A 15531-nucleotide genomic window follows, 5' to 3' on the forward strand; every position below is an offset into this window, starting at 1 on the left:
AGTAAGCTATTTTGACACATTTTATGGTTGTATATTTGCTCGAATATGTCGTAAAACTGACACCTGCGATTACTTAGTGACCATGTGGCCATGAATTTGACAGTGAGGGTTCTGATAGAATTATCCATGTGTTATCGATACCATCTTTGCTTATTGAGTGAATTTCGTCACGAATATGAATTAATTTATGTCCGATGGATTTAATAGTAGGATATTTTGTCAATATTTTCAATATTTTCCTTGTGATGGAACTTCTACTTGTACCTCGTGTTTGAGATAACGTGTCATCGGGATAGTGAGTCTGAATTCTATGTACGAATTTAATGAGAATATGTGCATTGGGGCATGTGATAATTAATTGGAGTAATTAATCATCGAGACACATTTTAGTGGATATTATGTATTTGTAGGACGATGGTAGGTCCTGATATTTCATGGCTACACATATTTGAGATTAGGATGCGACAAGTTAGAGTCGTCATTGTGGTACACTGTACGTGTAGAGTATATGGAATAATTGCACATGACATGAATCTTCGTGAAACTGAGCTTTTCACATGTTAATGGATTATTCGAGATGAATGCAGTGTAGTCTAATATTAGTGTCTTCAGATGAAAATGAAAGTCCATGTTAATCGATGTACTTCTTAATTCGTGGGAATATCCCAACTTTTCTCAAGTAATTCAATAATTTCAAGTTGAAGGTACAGGTGAATGTTCGAGAAGGCTTTAGGTCTGAAGAAAAGGTCTTCGACGAAATATCTAAATAATATTTGATTCGTGGCTATGCAAGCTCATTCGTTGATGCAATTTTTCGCTCTCATGAGGTAACTCAATCTTGCTGGAATGTAATAAATCCGTTAACAGGAGAGTAATACGGTTGATCGACACTCGTCGACATGTACATAGTGTAGATATTTTCTTCTTGGTAATCACAGTCTTCTTGATAATTTCCGTAGTTAGCTGTAGAAATAGTAATTTGTTAGTAGTTAGAGAATTATTTTCTATGTGTTCTATTCTGAAAATATGTGACACTTTGATATTATCGATTGATAGTGGACGGGATTTCCACATGGATGATATTCTCCCCATTTACTTACGTTCGCAAGCCCAGAAGGCGTTTTATTTTGTTTAATTATTGATCAGATGCTTAACGTTCAGTATTAATTCTCACGAAAAGAGATGTGAGACGACGTGAACAGGTATATCCGACGTCTCGGATTAACTTAGAGAAAACCAAGGCAAATTCAACTTTTCATTTTATAATTACAAAATTGTTAAGATAACGACTGTAAATTTTATTTTTGCTATAATTGTTAACTTTTTGAATCTTGGATATTTCTTTATTATACTCATTCTTACAATTACTGCATTTTTTCCAGATTGTCGATGAAGGCTTGGCCCAGACCTCATTTTTCTGAATGAAAATTTTTGATTAAACTTTAAATAAATAATTTAATAACTTTAAAGACGACAAAACTTTTTTTAACTATGTAAAATACTCTGTTAGAATATTAGGGAAACAACTGCCGTGTACCATCCCATTTGTTTGCACCTAGGTTTGTTACATCAAGAGCCAGATTAAATTCCATAACGTAGTGATCATAGTCATAATCACATACTTCAGGATGGCTAATATTGCATTTAATTAAATAAAAGTGTCATATTTGTTCTATACCTGGAACGTGCTTATTCGATGAACCCTATGATAATCCTGCCACATTCATTTATTTTATAAGCCTACAGCCACCGAACTGAGCACCCCTGGGGTGTCTCGTGTTCGCAGACTGACTACGTCGGGTACAATATAATGTTATTGTTGTTCAATGTTATGAGCTTTCTGTATTGTAGGCCTTCAGATTTAGTTTTCTTTCGACTCTGTGATATTAGGGCGTCTTACGAAATTATTTATATCGTAGGCTGTAGTTCTTTATTCCCCGAATTTACATAATGATTTTCATTAAATTCTGTTTATCCATTTTCTCGTGACTTGGCGCTGATATGAATACGAATATCTCTGTTAACATAGCCGGTACGGTACAAATATATATAAGACATAAATGATCAGAAATGTAATACTATATAACTTTAGTAATGTAGTATACTTGTCCATAGCACCACTAATAATACAAATATTTGAGAATTAAATTTCAGGCCTTCCCCAAACTACCATTCCACTCAGCGTGAATAAAATTATTTATGGAACAGATTGTAGCGACTTATTTTCCGACTTCACATACCAATTTTCATTAAGATAGGACCACCAGTAACATAAATATTTGAGAATTAAATTTTAGGCCTTCCCCTAAACTACCATTCCTCTCGGCGTGAATAAGATTATTTATGGCCTAGATTGTAGCGACTTATTTCCGGACACTACATACCGATTTTCATTAAATTCTCTTTAGCCGTTTTCTCGTGATGCGTGTACATACATACATGCATACATACAGACAGACAGACAGACAGACAGACAGACAGACAGACAGACAGACAGACAGACAGACAGACAGACAGACACACAGACAGACAGACAGAAATTACGGAAAATTAAAAAGTGCATTTCCTTGCTACTATGGACACGACCGATACAGAAATACAAATTTTTTTTAAAAATTCTGAGTAACGTACTGACAAAACTCTTATTTTATATATGTAGATTTTTTATTTGCCAATTGACCACGCTACAAAACACTTTTTCTTTTATGAAGTTTCCTCTTCCTCCAGTAATCCTTCATATGGGCGCTATGCTCTTGCTTCCGTTCATCCGTCCAGCTTCTTCCAGTCTTTGCAGTTCTTTCGACTTGAATCGCTTCCAAATTTTGAATCATGGTCCAAAGTGTTTTCCTATCTAACATCTGAACTTCTTGCATGTTGGACTTCTATAGATCTTTATTAAATTCCTTAATTCATGCCGTCGTTGTTTTCTTGTTCCACAGGTAGTCGAATTACTTTTTAGTTGGTCTGGTTTTGTCCATTCTGTACAAATGACCGAGAAATGATAACCTCCTCCTTTTCATGGTCTCTGAAATTTTCTGCACTTTTTTGTGCACTTCATTGTTGTTCCGAAGTTTCCAGCCGGTTTCATTGTATTATTCTTCCGTATTATTCTTCTTTCTAGGATCTCCAGCTTCTCCAGCTTGTAATTCATCGAGAGTCATTCGCTGGCATAAAGTCATTCTGTTTTTACTACAATTTGTAATGCCTTATTTTTACATTCCATGAGACGCATTTCTTGTTGTAGATGTTTTAGTTAGTCAATAAGCCCTCTCCATTTTTGAGATATGATCGTCTACAGCAGTTTTCTCTACTCCATTCTCTTGTATGATTTCACCGAGGTATTTGAAATTGTTAGCCCTCTGAATTCGTCCATTCTCTGTTTCAAGGAATTGTAGTCCATGCTTGTCATTCATAATGAACTTGGTCTTCTCTTTCGAAATCCTAAGTCCCGTCTTGCTAGCGATCTTTTCTGGGAGGTTGATCTGCATGGTCGCTTCCTCTAAGTTTTCTAAAAGTATCGCAAAACCATTAGCGAAAGCCAAGCAGTTGACTTGAATCCTCACGATTTTCTTCCTAAGCAGATCGAGATTATGGAAATTCTAAGTTTCCATGGAGGGAATTAGATATTTTTCCACCAATAGAGCATATCAAAAATCAGATTAAAAATTAGATATATGGCTTTTCAGGCGTTTGCTCTATTAATTCCATTGTGGAGTTTTATCTCCCGTGTGCAGTTATCAGACTGTGCCTCTTAAATAGGATTCTGATAAGTTCACCTGCATACACCCCAGCGTCAGTGGGTAGGGTCTGACACATCCCACTCTGATGAGTTTAGTGTCAGACCTAAGACGAAACGCTGGTTAATAGAGCAAACGCCTGAAAAGCCATACATCTAATTTTTGATCAGATCGGGATTATCCCTTGATTTTCACGTTCGGAATTCCAAATTCTCTTAATATTCTCCAGGACACTGCTGAAAATTAGTGGTGATAATCTATCACCCTGTCGCACACCTGTCTTAATTTCGAATGACTGAGAAAATTTCCCCATGAATTTCACCTTAGAAGTTGTGTCTGTTTCAGATGGTTTCAGATGATCCATATCGTTGCCGTACAGAACTCTGTGTCGAATTATTGATTTCATATTATATGCTCAGCACAGGAGCGGCCTTTCCAGAGCCCAGCCTGCTATTTTCCAAGTCGCGTATCCAGGATTCCTTCAGATCTGTTCAGAAGTATCCTGGAGAGGATTTTGTAAGCGACTGGGAGTAGCGACACGTCTTTGTAGTTGTTAACATCGTGTTTGTTCCCTTTCTTATGGAGGGGGTAGATCAGCGCTGTTTTCCATTCGTCTGGTAGCGTTTCTTTCTTCCATATTAGCTGGAAAATACGGTGTAGGTCGTCCAGAACTTCCCGTTCAGCCCATTTCAACATTTCTGCTGATGCTGAGTCTTCTCCATTATTGTTATTATCTTAATGGATTCTGCATACAAACTACGCTACAAAATTCCTAAATCATGAAAACATGTTTCAGTTTTGGAATAGTTATTTATGATTGGCACAAAAGTAGAATTATAATTACACTGCAATTAATTATTTTATTGGAAAGAATTGTCGTTCTTCAGTCATTAGGTGGTTTCTGACCTTCGTGATACTATGAACCATAACACTCCTAACCCTCCTGTCTTGAACTACTTCCTGAAATTTCACTAGATTCATGTTTATTACCTCCATGACACCATCAATCTGTCTCACCTCTGCCATCTTGTTCTCAGTTTACTATTAGTGTATTATAACATCAAAGAATTTTCGTGTGACTCCTCACAATATGGTCTAAACACTCCACCTTTATCCTCAGTAAAAATACAGCCATCTCTGACTTACTTTAAAATTGACTAATAAGGTCTCATCGCAGTTTACGTGATTGCCTAAAATATTCCTTATCATCATCGTTCGGCCTTCCTTAAGGAATAAATCCCAGAGCCGTACACTGAAACTGGGACAACCATAGTCTTGACCATAGGGATTCCATTTGAAAAGATGACATGTCTACTTTTGAAAAAAAACAAGTGTTTTTTTATTATTTATTTCATGGTTTCAGTGACCGTCTGATGAGATCTTTGAAACCAGGGAGATAAAAGCGAACAACAGCTCCTCTATTTGCCATAAAGTAATTGGTACAGTTTCCCTTTACAAGTTCCTTTACGTTCCACTAACGCAGATAGGTCTTATGGTGATGATGGGATAGGAAAGGACTGGGAGTGGGAAGGAAGCGGCTGTGGCATTATTTAAGGTACATTCCCAGCATTTGCCTGGTGTGAAATGGGAAACCACGGAAAACCATCTTCAGGGATGCCGATTGTGGGGTTCGAACCCACTATCTTCCGAATACAAGCTCACAGCTGCTCGCACCTAATCGCACGGCCAATTCGCTCGGTGATACAATATTTATGGTTTTCTTGATAATCATTTTTCTCTTTCTTTTGCTCTCTCCCTTCACCTTCACCAACAAATTGCTTACTTCTTTTCGGTTATTGCCATTAGACTGGTTTCATCTGTGTATCTATTGATGAGTTTCCTAGGGATGTTCCTGAATTATCTAGATTAGCTTTCGTCGTAATGTATAGGTTAAGTGCACTATGTGACAGTATTTGATCTTGAAATACTTCTCTCTTAGGCTTCGAACAATTTAGGCCTATCCCAAGTTACATTATGAAAAGACAAATTATTTAAAAGAAACATTTTCATGTCCATGAATGTAATATTAATCAGTTCCCTCCAGGAGACTGACGTGTTGTTCACGGATTGCAAAGCCATCTCTATGCAAGTCATGAAGGCATTTACTCAGCACTACTGTAAGTGGGATAGCCAGGCTGAGTGGCTCAGACGTTGGGACGCTGGCCTTCTGACCCCAACTTGGCAGGTTTAATCTTGGCTCAGTCCGGTTGGTATTTGAAGGTGCTCAAATACGTCAGCCTCGTGTAGTAGATTTACTGGCACGTTAAAAGGAACTCCTGCAGGGTGAAATTCCGGCACTTTGGCGTGTCCAAAAAGCCGTCAAAAATGTAGTTAGTGGGACGTAAGAACAATAACATTATTGAAAGTGGGATAGTGTCGTTATCCCTGTGCCCGACCACCTTCGCCCACAGCAATTAACCTGGTACAATTCTTTTACATAGGCTGAGTATTCCTGAGGGCCATGTGCCTCACCAGAAGTGGAAACTCCGTTACTTAAAATAGTAGATTTCCAGACGGGAATCGAACCTACGTCCTGTCGGGTGAACCGAGCACGCCTTCACCACCTCAGCCGGGCAGCCCCTATATGGATTCTGAACATCAAAACGGAATAATGTAGGTTTCTCAAACAGAATATCAAGCATTTAACCTCACTTCACTGTCACTGCGTTGTGTTTTAGATAGGGCAAGTATCAAACAAAAGGATGTACAGAGGACAGCGTCTGTTGCTGGCATTTAATTTATATCGAGTCTAATGGGTTTCAAACTCAATGAGTAAATATATCATATGAGGGTAAAATTTATATAGAGAGTCCGCTAATTGGCGGATTTAGCCCAAGAGGCATGAAACTTCTCTGAAAACGAAACATAACTTACTTTGTTTCGAAATCATTTGATGTGAAGCTTTGTATATCAATCAATATCGATGCACAAGTTATGGAAAGAGGAAATTGGCTGAAATGTGCCAGAGCAATCCAGAAGAGGAAATATTCAAGAACATAGGCTCCTAGGTGGTAACCTCAAACAGAAAAACGATACCTATAGGTGGGCTAAAGTACCGATTTCTTGAAAGAGTTCAACGTCTTCCCACTAGACAACACTAATGCAACATGACTAAAAATTGTCTTACTCTTGTAAGTATCAAAACTTACACTCTATGTTTATAATCTATTGACACAACGATTTAAAAGACGCTTTGCGAAAATCAAAGCAAAAAACTTAGCCAGTCTTTAAAAGTATTCTTACAGAATGATATCATATATCTCACTTTTAGTGATACGGAGCTTTCAGGATGGAAACCACTGCTTGAGAGTTGTTCTCCGAGCTCTGAAGAGAAGGCCTTTTACCACCCACCCCCTTGCATTCAAATTCTCTAACAAAAGTGAGGTATGCATGGATGGCAGACATGAACTGCTTGCTTATTACAGATGATATCATTTCGTCGGTTACTGATGTCCTCTGAACCACAGTCCTCATCCTCATAAATTTTCCAGAGCAATTTTCGTAGTGATGTGTCTATTGAAGAGCGCTATTATAGCGAGAGTTTCCAAGCAATTCTTTAGAACATTTCTCTGGCACATGACCCAACGTTTTCGGCTCTCCACATTCGCGTTGTTTCCATAATATTTATAGTTGGCTCCTTCCAGTTGCCACTCTCATCGCTGAGATGTTACAGAACATCTTGATGGAATGTGCCCATTGACAGTACAATGAGCCTTTCCTAATGTTAATCCATAAATTATTCATAAGATGATGCCCATAAACTTCAACTCCTTTCCCTTTATGACGGATTTTCCACCATGCTTCATAAGATCATTTCCTCATTTCATTTTGTATCCAACGTCCGAAGTTCGATATTCTGTACTCAATGAATGGAGTGTCCAGATGTAGCAACATATTTTCCTTTTCAGCCTGAAGATCTCTTCAGATGGTTTAAGCTGTCATCGCCAAGTCGGAGCAACTTTAGGCGATGATGACTGCTGTCTAAGAGCTTCCCACTCGGCCTCAATCAAACATAGCCCTCCAGCATTCCTGGGTGCGTGTATCATCTCACTGGACAGTCATGTGGTAACAGTGACCAACAGGACACCGATAAGATATTAACGCATACGCTCTGACATTTGTGTGTATCAGTCAAACAAATAACCTCGTTCATTCATTTACATTCACACTTTAGAGCATCAAACGTGAAATTTGAAAGCTGTACAATTGTGCCGGTCGGACAGTTTTAGTTATATTTGCTTGGCATGTAGTATGTTTTCTTGATACAACCTAATAAGTGAAAGTCAAAAAAGTAATGCATACGGAAAATCTAAATGTAAAAAGCTGAAGCACACCAGGAACTTTGCTACGACATCTAATAGCCCACAGCATATTTACAATATTACGAATGTTGCAGGAGAGCGTATTAGTAGCAAATATCATCAAATTTAAATAGAACCTCGGTGATGTTTAGCGAAATATGATTTATGTCGTTGTTGTAGAGAAAAGAAAATATGGCACATTACCTTCTGAGACAAATCCTATGCATTTATCAGACGATCCCTGTACCAAATGAGCAGCTAATGGTGGTTTAAAACAATTTACTCGAGGATTTAAATGTGAGGGATTTGTTCGTGTGGATTCACTTGCATATCACAACAAGAGTCAAGAGATTAACTCAGAGAGATGAATTGTTGGTTGCCAATCACAAACATTGGTTACAAACACAGTTAATGTCCAACTTTGCCTGCCAGATCTGCTTTTGTAATTGATAATACCCTCCTCCCACATTCCGAAACACGATTGGATAACGTACCCGCAGGGAATTCCATTAAAAGTGACAGGAAAAAATTGCTCATCTGATAAAGACACTAGCATTAACAAGAGCAATTCGAAAGCAAAATCTCTCATTTGTCCATGTTACTCAAATAAATAATGACATTTTTTTACTAACATGTTCTTAGCGAAAGAGCTTCTGTCATTTCTGCCACTTCCGCTTGCGTCCTAAGTCATTTTCTACGAGGAAAAGAACGAGTTTCATATATGCAATGCCATCATCACAACCCGATATTAATTGGTGACCAGTCAGTCGTAATAAATATTATTTATAGAGTACCGAGCTACTTGGTCAAGCGGTTAGGGTTGCGTACCTGTGAGCTTGCATTCGGGAGATTGTGGCTTCGAATCCAACCGTCAGCATCCTTGAAGATGGTTTTCCGTGGTCTCCCATATTCACACAAGGAAAATACTGGGATGTACCTTAATTAATTCCATGGTCGCAACTTTCCCAATCCTAGCCCCTTCCCAAACTTTCGTCGCTGAAAACCGTCCTTGTGTTATTGCGAAGTTAAACCACCTGCGATAATAAATAATATTAGAGAGTGCTAAGGAAAAATAACAAAAACCTATGGCACACACAATTTATTACGTGTCTTGGCCATCCATCACGACTACAGACCAGGTGTATGGCCAACAGGTATTGGAATGGAATGTGATCAGCGTAACAATGTCCTCAGCCGTATTGCTTTGCTTTCGAAGTCGGGATACGAAGAATTTACGGAACCATAATACTCTTTTCAATGAAGACGTCACAAATGTGCTTACAATCATATTAAGTGCATTGAGTACTGCTGTTTGTAGTTCGAGTCATCCGTGCATGATAGCTGCCTCGGTGGATCAACAGTACGTATGTCAAATTCGCTAAGTCACTCAAATTTTGAAGCAAAAGTGACTGGGAAACTAAAAATCTCTCGAGAAGACTGAGCAACCAGTAATTAATCTATATTTTGAAATAATAATAATAATACTAATAATAATAATAATAATAATAATAATAATAATAATAATAATAATAATAATAATATAGTTGTAATTTAAGCTTAAGAGTCACAAATTAATTTGGCAATTAAGGGTTATCTTAACATTTACACAATATTAACTCCCTTCCTGAACACATAGATAACAGCTGTAAATAATAATTTGAACAGCTGTTGTATAGCTAATATTATAACTAATATTACTTCTCTTCTGATCCAAAAACCTACCACGCCCCCGCTGTGTTTTGGTCATTTTCTGCAATGAATATATTTTTGCTTCAATTTGTATTGCCAGCGTTGAAAAGCGATATCTTAGAATTATTTTTGTACGTTAATTTTACCTTAATGAGAGAGCAAAGGCAAGATCGTAGCCTAGTAATTTTGTATAAATATAAGATTTAACTTCATGCGAATAGAAATCCAAATTTGTTATTTAGAAAGATTTAGTTCTGTTCAAATAAAAGAATTTAAACTTGTTCACATAGTTTGATTTAATTAAAGATACATTTACTTCCTCATTCCAAATAATTTAGAAGTATTCAAAAATAAATAATTCAGCGTAACGAATGTCGATCGTGGAAGAATAATGGATAATTGAATCATTACCATAAAGTTAATTTATTTGGAGAGTACTCGTGAATTTATAACAATGAAAGTGATCCAAACTAATTTGGAGAACAGTGAAAAAGATTAGAAATGGTTAAAATGTTAAAAATGAGTATTAAAAAGTTTATTATACGTGAAATTTTAAATACCGCTGTGGATGTTAATTGCAAGGACTTATCAGAACTTATTTAATTGAATTTGAACATCAAGAACGCAACGATGATTTCTGTTGATTTTAGCTCCTTGCCAACTTTATTTCTCTTAATGTTATTGGTTAATATACTTGGACTGCCACTTTACATGTTATTTTTAGTATTTTGTGTTACCTTGGGATCACAAACGGTCCACCCTCAATATATTCTGTCTATTTATTATTCCTTCTATACTGGCCTCTTTAGGTTAGCACTAATGTTGATTAAACCAGGTTTGCGGCCGGATAATCTTCCCGATGCCAACCCTATGTGGCGGGATGTACTCACTCTGGCGTGTTTCTGCGGGGGTTGGTAGTGTGATTGCATGTAGATATGCACGAAGAGGATCACGAATACCCAGTCCTCAAGTTAAATAAAGCAACCAAACGTAGATAAATTCCCGTTCCAGCCAGGAATCGCACCCGGGACCCGTAAGAACCGAAATTCACTACGATGACCTTTCAGCCAATAAGCTGGACCTATTCTCATCACAACAAAATAAATACTACCACAGACCAAACTAGACAATGATGGCGATTATTTTCCAGGGGATGTGCAACGAGATAACCAACCCCTCTTAACTCTAATGTAGGAGGATCTGGAAGAGTTTTGACCCGTCGAAAAGTGAGCGTATCGCGATATGAAAGGGAAGGACAACGAAGTGTGCTAAATTAAACACTCCCTAGGCTTCATAAACCTAATGACGTCAGTACTGAGAAAAACCAACTGTTCTGAAAGGGAGTTCAGAGAAGTTCTTTTGCTATTGGTTTAAATTTACAGAAACTCAAAAAGTTTTCAGGTGACGATGAGCTAGAAAAGGGTTAAAACTGGTATGGGAACACCGTGAACTTAATTAGATAACTACATCGTGGTGTTAAAGTGGAGAACCACGGAAAACAATTTTGGGCTGACAATTGTATGATTTGAAGCCACCGTATCCTGAAGGCAATCTTACAATTTCAAGGCACATCCAATGCCATCGACTCACTCAATAAAGCAATGAGCATGACACAAATAATTAGAAGCAAATACAAACTTAGGGTCTCAAAAGTCGCTTACTTAATTTTTCAAGTTTCAACCCCTGAGAGAAATATCTGCACAGCTCCAAGAACCGAACGGGTTTAGCCTACAGTCCTAATTCACTCCGGTGCAAGAGGTCGATGACCTAAAGTATTAACAAAAACTAACCGTCATAACCACGTAGAATGTATCAGTCAGACGAGCCATGCAGTGAAAACGGAGTAACTAGAATAAAGAAGATGTGTGTTTAAAAAGGGAAATAAACTGAACAACGTAAAGAGAAAATCTGGCTTAAAAAAAGCAATTCACGAAAATTAACAGAATATCCATGTTTTTCCCCAGCCTTGTGTAAATGTTTTATGAGAGCCGGGACATAAGTGGTAGCGCCGTACAGAACTGCTGAGATGAAAGCTTCTCTTATCACATGAACAACATCTGAATTCGCCGGCTCTTCAAAGCTCGCCCTTGCCAGCCCGTTTTATACGAGATAACCTGATTCTGTGCCGGCCACTGTGTGCTTAGGCTCTGTTTAAGGGACTCTCTGTATTCAAATGATAAGCACCGAGTTTATCTGCTCGTAAGTGTACTTATCTCATGCATTCTCGAGAAGTTGGAATGCTTTGTTTAAGTGGTGAGTTAAGTTCCAGTTATACGTAACTCATAGTCAAAATGACAGAATATAAACTATTCACAGGAGTATGTCTATTTACAGAATGAATAATCCTTTCTCACACCAGTAAGCTGGCTCAAAATATGCCAATTAGCGCTTTCAGTAATGGAAAAGAAATGGTATATACAGTACAGTAAGCATTTAGTACTGTGAGGTGGAAAAGGAAACTACCCCATACATCGGCTAGGAAAGGCCTTGGAGGAGTGGAGGGTAAAGGCTTCCATTGTCCGCAATAAGTGAGATCGAGCGTGAAAATCTACCTTCAGTCACGTTTCCCACACCTACACGAGTGTCTAAGACTTGTGAATATTTTTCAAGTACTCGTAATTTAAAGTTTAATGTTGTGGACAGGATTTGGAATAGTTTGCTCCTTACAAAGTACTGAATACTTCAAGTTAACGAGACTGTGCTTTAATTCAGAATTACTCAAATTGCAAGCATGACTACGTCACTAATTTACCATTTCATGAACTGTGTAAATATTTGTAGGTAATGAACTGTAGACTGCGTGTGTGAACTGTGCATTTCAATTCTACTAAGAACTGTATATTTCAATTCTACGAACATTCAGCTGTGCGTTTCGGTTCTATGAACAGTCGAACCGAGGACAATTGATGCATGATTAATTTCGTTTTAATTTTTTTATGTCATTACCAATGCGTGAACAAGTCTGAATTCACGAGTGAAACACCCTTATTTTTCCCTATCCAAGTGATTATATTGAACAATGCTTCAAACTAAGAACTAAGTCGTGTGGCGTAACTTCACATTATGCCAAGTGCTACAAACTTTAAGCGACTATTTTGAAATTCGATAAGTTTCGAGTGGACTTTCATTTTATGAATGTTAAACTTATATACTCATTCAAGTTTAATGACCTTCTTCTTCATTTCAAATGATTGAGGATTTAACACGGGATAGATTTCTACCGTGTGATAGACCTTCAAACATACATTCTCACGTGTCATGAACCTTGTTAAAACCAGTGATAAACCTTTCTCTCATCTGTGCAGGAGCAGTTTTTGCATTAACTCGCCCCAAGGCTTAACGGTGTTCATTCACGTTCGTCATTTACGTAGTCTGTCTCAACGCCCTTCATCAGCACCGTATGGATCTTCTAGTCGTCGAATGGATCTTCTAGAACTTCCATCGAGGGACAAATGGTGGTCCACTGGTATGGAAGGGAGAGGAGCTGCCGGAATCCAAGGACGTCGCCAGCCCTAGGACGAGGAACATTTTCTACTGTATCTTTTGTACAGAGGTGACATGATTTGAACTTATGAATAAACTCAGAAAAAAAAATTTGAAAGATTTTCTCTAAAATAAACCCTCTCCCTCTGTATGCACTTCAACAAACTGGTACACGCCCTGCATTTCTCGTGCTCGCCGAAGTACCACATTTACTGTTACAATATATAGACACACACTTTTTGACTAATCTGCTTAACTCGTATGTATTATCGTGAAATATAAATCAATGCTTGAGGACAGCTTAGTAAACGTGCCGTGAGATAATTGAATGAGTATCACAGCCATCTAGTAATCATTTAGGATAATACGTAATTTTGAATCTCGACAGAATTCAATTGCTCTGTGACATCAAATTCAAAATCTAAATAAATATTTTTTCTTCGTGTTTAAGTAGGAGTGATATATTAACAAATGTCTATTTCCTCCGGTTTTCACTTTTAAATAAGTATCTTATTTCATAGTTAAGTAATACAAACAAATCAGAATGTAACACAAAGAGGACAAAAAATGTTTCTCCTAGGTAAAGTTATAATATATTTTTCTACTGTTATATAAATTTTCCTTTCCTCTGGGCGTGATATTCTGCAATAGAAATCTATATATATATAAAGTAACTTGTCCTGACTGACTGACTGATTCATCATCGCCGAGCCAAAACTACTTGACATAAAGAAATGAAATTTTGAGGATACATTCACAATAAGATGTAGGTGCTCGCTAAGAGAGGATTTTTGGATATTCCGTCTCTAAGGGGGTGAAAAAGGGGGTGAAATTTTAAAATGAGTGTATCTATATCTCAACTCTTTAAAGGTTTACAGATGTAAAAATTGGTATTTAGAATCTCCTTTAAAAATAAGGAAACACGTATTTTTTTATTTTAAGAAAATGCCAATGGGAGGGGTGAAAAAGGGTGAAATATTGGTTGAATGCCTTTAATGAGGATACCGGTACTTATATCTCAGAAACTGAACATATTACAGACCTGAAAATTGGTACTTTTGATCTCTTTTAAAAATAAAGAAACACGTATTTTTTTATTTTTGGAAAATCCAATTAATGGGAGGGTGAAATGGGGGGTGAATTTTAAAATTAGTGTATCTATATCTCAAAACTTTGAAAGTTTACAGATGTAAAAATTGGTCTTTAGCATATCCTTTAAAAATAAGGAAACACGTATTATTTTGTTTTCGGAAAATCCCAATAGGAAAGGTGGAAAAGGGTGAAAAAGGGGTTGAATGCCTTAAATGAGGCTACTTATATTTCAGAACATGAAGATATTACAGACCTGAAAATTGGCGTTTGAGATCTCCTTTAAAAATAAAGAAACAAGTATTTTTTGGTTTTTGGAATATCCAATTAATAGGGGGTGAAAAGGGGGTGAATTTTTAAAATGAGTATATCTATATATCAAAACTTCTAAAGTTTATAGATGTAACAATTTGTTCTTAGAATCTCCTTTAAAAATAAAGAAACATGTATTTTTTGTTTTCGGAAATGCCACTTGGGTGGAGGGGGTAGTTAATAATGACTGAAAATGGTATTGACTTCTTTTAATTAGGCTACTGATATCTCAAAAATGGAGATGTTACAGACGTGAAATGTGATATTTGGAATCTGCTTTAAAAGTAAAGAAACACGTATTCTCGGAAAATCCAATGAGGGGGGGGGGGGGTGTTAAAGAATAGAAAAATTAATTGACTTATTTGTATGAGAATACATAAGCTAATAAAAACTAAAATTGTTACAGACGTGAAAATTGGTATTTGGATCTCCTTTTAAAACAAAGGAAAACGCGTTTTTGGGGGGAAACCATCTTGGGGTGTGTGGGGGGGGGGAGTGAAAAGGAATTGAATTCCTCTCGTGAGGTCACATAAATCTAAAACTGAAGAAGTTAGAGTCGTGATATTTGGTATTTAGAAGACCCTTTACTATTAAAGAAACAAGTATTTTTTGCCGGAAAATTCACGTAGGGGGGAGGGGGAGGAGTTTGAAAGGAAGTGAAAAAAGTTAATTATTTTTATGGGTATACTTATATCTCAAAACTGAACGTAATAGACGTGACCACATTGGTGTTTGGAATCTCCTTTAAACATAAAGAAGCACGCCATCTTTTCATTCTTTTTTGGGGGGGGGGTAAATAAACTTAACGGCGGTGGGGTGTAAAAGGAGGGGAGACCAATTGATTTTACTGTTCGCAATGTACTTACAAGGAGCCTCCGTTGCTCAGGCAGCAGCGCGCCGGCCTCTCACAGCTGGGTTCC

Source organism: Anabrus simplex, chromosome 5 (genome assembly GCF_040414725.1).
Source record: "Anabrus simplex isolate iqAnaSimp1 chromosome 5, ASM4041472v1, whole genome shotgun sequence".
NCBI lineage: Eukaryota > Metazoa > Arthropoda > Insecta > Orthoptera > Tettigoniidae > Anabrus > Anabrus simplex.